This window comes from Nicotiana tabacum, chromosome 1 (assembly GCF_000715075.1).
Source record: "Nicotiana tabacum cultivar K326 chromosome 1, ASM71507v2, whole genome shotgun sequence".
NCBI lineage: Eukaryota > Viridiplantae > Streptophyta > Magnoliopsida > Solanales > Solanaceae > Nicotiana > Nicotiana tabacum.
Window position 1 is genome coordinate 142963845 of NC_134080.1, and position 5401 is coordinate 142969245.

Genomic DNA, 5401 nt, shown 5'->3' on the forward strand with positions numbered 1-5401 from the left:
ACATCTGCCAACCTAGTTCCCTCAGCTCTGAAAGGGTAGACTCCGGTCGAGGCACAGTTGCTCGGTCTATGCGACCTCGGGAATCTAGTATCCCTCAAAGTACTGTCAACAGAAAAAGAAGGTGATAGCAATGGAGAGACCATCTTTTCCGAACCAGGAACCACGGACACGGCAGGCTCAGACGATGCTTCCGCTCCGAAGCCCCAGTCCCGTTTTGCCTTACTTTGAGCATCATCGCCCTGTAAAAGTATCTCTCGCTTATTGTTGTCATTTCTGGCTCGGAAGCTGGCAACCCTACACCCTCTCTAGAGGAGTGCGGCCTCACCTCAGAAGGATCTCTGATGCCTACAATAGTAAGATTAATACGCATAAAGGCAAAATTCCTCTCCAAATGAAGGGGGAAGGAAAAAATAGCACAACACGCACCATGATGTTTTGCTTCCCATCTACCTCGGGACAAAACTCGCCACTTGCGCTCATCACAGGTCAAGTGGGTTGCCAACTTTTGAACCCAATCCAGCAAATCAGAAACGTCGCCCGACACCCATAAAACTGCTGCAGAAAGAGAAAAAAAAGGCACGGTTACGAAACGAGCTTACGCCATAGACTAAACTAAGAAGACACGGAATGCACCACTTACATGTATAGTTCCATTCCTCAGGGAATGGCATAAGTTCCACGGGGATAATGTCAGCGGTTAGAACTCGAATGAAGCGACTCATCCACTCCCGGTCTCCATCTTCCACATCGTCAACAACGAAGGGCGTGGTCGATCGACATCACATGGTTAGCAGACCTTGATGGTGAAAGGGATGGTACAACCTAATAAGATGACTAAGCATAAGCTCAAGCCCCGCCTTCTCTGCAAAAAATCTCATCGTCAACACTGTTCTCCAAAACGACGGGTGGATCTGCACCAAGGTGACCCGATAGTTTAAATACAAGTCGAGCACAACCTATCAAGGGGGCCTAGTATGAAAGGATACACGTACACATTCAAAAATCCATCGACATGATCCGTGATGCCCTCATCCAAGGAAAATGTCTGTAACACTACTTTCTCCCCCATCTGTAGTCTTTTCTCACTAACTCAAGATGTTCTTCTCCTATCAAAGAAGCAGTCTTCAAGGTATACTCTCGTTGATCCTGAATGCCGGAGGCAGAACTCTCCCCTCTCTACCGAACAGATCCATGTAGCAGTCATGGATATGGCAAAATTAGAGAACTAAAGCAGGAATCTGTACAAGTATGTTAGTACTGAAGAAATGAGGGACTTAATGCAGGAAAAGAAGGGTAACTACTTAAAATGGTGGGATCTCCAAATGAGCAGAAGCGACCCTATATATGGAAAAAATGGCAGTGATTTGCCTGCCTAAAATGCCAAGAGCATCATCGCCAATCCCGAGGTTGTACCCGACCTCGAGGATATCCATCAAAGAGAAGTTAAGCTCTAAAAGGCAAATGGCATCATCGCAAGTCCCGAGGTGGTACCCGACCTCGAGGACCTCCATCAAAGAGAAGTTACGCTCTAAAAGGCCAACAGTATCATCGATAGTCCCGAGGTGGTACACGACCTCGAGGACCTCCATTAGAAAAAGGTTAGACTCGAGGAAGCCAATGACATCATTACAAGAGTCGAGGTGGTACCTGACCTTGGGGACTTTCGCCAACAAGGAGTTAGGCTCCAAGGAAATAAGCACTTAAACTCCACCTGTATGGGCTTGGCCTCGGGGTACCATCTGAGTTCAAACAAACCCTCTTTCGGGATCTGTCTACAGTGCCTTTAGGCTATCTACGCTAAGTTCAAAGCAAGTTTCCAGGTGGTCCGAATTTGAACGAACCTCCACTCGGGGATTGCCATCGAAAGCTCAAAGGTAGTCCCTATCATCGGGCCTTCGAGCACATTTCCCCTTAAATATTACCGCGGAGCCGAAGTGATAAATCACGGTCTCAAGGCTCAAAGCATTACTTTCATTCAACTTGAAGTAAGGGTCCCGACGACCCGAGTTTATGGTTTAAATCCAGGCTCGATCCAAGGAATGGAGAAGGGTTATACGAGGGGTCATATTAGTCAGTCAAAGGTCAGAAAAAACACTCACAGCTGGGTTTGATATTGGCATTAGTCGATAGAATCATGCATTCGTAGTCTCCATAAACGTAAATAAAAGGAAATAAAGCAAAAATCGAAGACAAAATTAAAGAAACATCTTCACATTCATAAAAATTTGATTCAAAAGACCACGAGTGTTCTTTACATATGATTACAAAAGCCTATAAAGGGTCCTTACACAGAAACAATGAAGAGAAAAAATACACACGTAGCAAAAGACAAGAGCCTAATCCATTCTCAAAGGTTCATCCTCGGTAGCAGCATCTTTGAACACCACCTCTTCAGGAGTCTTATCTTGATCCTCCTGAAGGGCATCTTCAAAAGGGAAGATGAAGAAGAGGAAAGCGATGGAGAACAGCAAAGTGACACGGAAGAAGAAGGAAGAAACGAAGAAGTGGCTGGGTGAAAAATCTGGCTAGTATGGATTTTGCTAGCACTACTATTGTGAAGCCACTTCTTGAGGCGTTACCCCGATGCAGGATGCAACAGTTAGTAGATAGTACCACCCCACTCCATGGAAAGCAAAGGGAGTTAGGCACCGCACCGAGTAGTCAGGGGAGGTGAGCAGCAGTGTAGAGTCCAAATACCCCCGTGGTTAGTGATTTAGACTCCGAATAATTCCCCAAGCCAGGAAAAATCGGCCCCCTGGTTCATCGTCCTGAGCCAACGACGATGACAACAACAACAACAACAACAACAGCAACAACAACGACAAAAGAAAGGTGTAGTCTCTCTCGACAAAAGAAAGTCCATGAGACAGGCCATATCATGGCTGATAGAAACGTCGTCGTATGATCTTGAGTCCATAGGCCTTAAATATGGTAGACAACAATGGATAAATATGGCAAGAAGAGAGGGATGGATAGATATGGGAAGACACTTGGGTGAAAGGTTTATCCCAGGAGGCTCCCATTTATAGAAAGGGAGGAAGCGTAACCGACGACACCATTATTGCCCTCGAAAGATGTAACGGCAGGCACATTTAATGCGTCCTTGGGAGTTGAACCGGTAGCGACATTATAGCCTTGAAGAATGAGGAACTGTAATGCTTTGAATGATCCTAGAGAAGTGAAACGACGGGATGTTTCGGTTATCATAGAGTCTTGCGTCATCTGTATGACGTCATCACGGGAACTCTAAAGAGTCGGATGCTAAACTCATTTCTTATCATTCCTCTGTAAGAAATGCTGGGAATATCTAGATGTAGTGAAATCAGAGGGTCCAATTCCTCATTATTGAGGCACCTTAGAAGATCATCTCGAAGCCTCGAGGCTACAAAGCTATGGTCGAGTTTCCTCCCTCGAGGTTCGTCGATGCCCAATCTTGGGACAATGTTGACTAGGCTAGGACTTACAGAGCCTAGTGTACTACCCTAACCCTGAATCAAGGTGTCATCTAGCTGTCTCATCTCCTCTTCTTTGTCATTAATGTATTTTGTACTATGTTGGGATTACCCTCCTAAATAAAGGGGATCCTTGTCATTTTCTAAACCCCTATTGCTTCAGCTGCTCCACACAAAATATACAAGAACATTTTCTTTGCTCTCTAACATGTTCTCTTGATATTATTGCTTCCATTTATTATCTTCATTATTGTTCATCATTTATTGCTTATCATTGGCCATAAAGAGCCTTCATTGATTTTTCTATAACTGTCAGTCATACCCCAACCACCTTCGACAGCTCATAGTCGAGCTCCGGAATCGACCCCAAGGGCCCCAAATTGATAAGATTGAGGCACCGATTGTTAACCTATCGGTTTGGTTATCGCCTTATCCTTAACTCCTATTTTGTTTCTAAGTCCCTCATGCATATCATCATCTACTTAACAACTAGAATAAAAATAGATCACATATTTTTAGAGTCCCATAATAAAATTTAACTGTTATTACCATTTTCACGGTAAACAATGTATATATTGGGCTCGAGGTCATAGTTAAACAGGTTGTTCATCATTAAGAAGAGGGAGTATTCATATCCTTACTTTCTTTGTTCAGTTTAGTTATTAGTTATCAGTTATTAGTTATCATTTTAGTTATCATTTATCATTCATCAGTTATCAGTTATCAACTCTCAGTTATCATTTCAGTTTCAGCTTCAACAGTTATCATTTCAGTTTCAGCTTCAACAGTTATCATTTTAGTTATCAATTATCAGTTCTCATTTACCAGCTTAGCTTTTGTTTCAGTGTTTATAGTTCATTCTTTCAGCTATTTTACATACCAGTGCAATTCAAATTTACCGACGTCCTTTTTTCTTGGGGCCTGCATCTCACGATGTAGGAAATGATTTATAGGCTGACGATTTAGAGTGCTAGGATTCTCGTACCAGCTATTTGGTGAGCCTCAAATCTTTTGGGGCATTATCATTACCTGACAATCTTCTATATTTTCAGACAGTCAATGTTTTTAGTACTTCATAACAAGTTTCATAGACTAGACAGTTAAACAGAGTGACAATTTTTTCAACTTAAGCTATGTTGACTAAAGATATGTTTCAGACTTGTATTAGTTTTTCCACACTTTGATTTATATCTTTCACACTTTCAGTATGTTATGACATCACATGTTGATTCAGTCAGCCAGTTGGTTCGCTCGGTCATTTATAGTCAAGCACCAGGTGCCATGTTATGTCCAAGCCTAGGTTCGGGGCGTGACAAAGCTTGGTTTCAAAGCACTAGTTTCAAATATCATAGGGAGTCTATGAAGCCATGTCCAATGGAGTTTTCTTTATGTGTGTGTGTCGGTCACGCATATAAATGGTTAACTACCAAGACATTCAGGATTGTCTCATTTCCTTTTACTCAAGATCATGGCATTAAACTTAGTGCAATAAGTAATCTTCTCTTCCTATTGAATTCCTGATGTATCGAATTCCCAAACAATGGGCAAGAAAAAAAACCAATGTCCTAGAGATGATGATTGCCATTGGGCTAAAATGTGGAGTACATGTTGGTAACAAATGAGACTTCAGAGGATGTTGAAAGTGGGATACAATGGATAGTTGTACATATTAGAGCATAACCTCATCAGAAAGTACAAAAGCAGTTTTCATGTTTTATGGTTATCAGTTTACCTCAATTACCAGTTCTGCAGTCTTTCAGTTAGCATGTTTATGGTTAGTGAGTATGGCAGTATCAGTTATTTAGTTACCATATCTCCAATTTTCAGTGTATCCAACTTCTACTGATTTATGAGTATATTGTGATGGCTACGGGTTCTAAAAGAAAATGTAAGTAAAAGTTATTATAGCAAAATCTTCACATGTTTTAGGTTCGTATTAAGACTCAAGA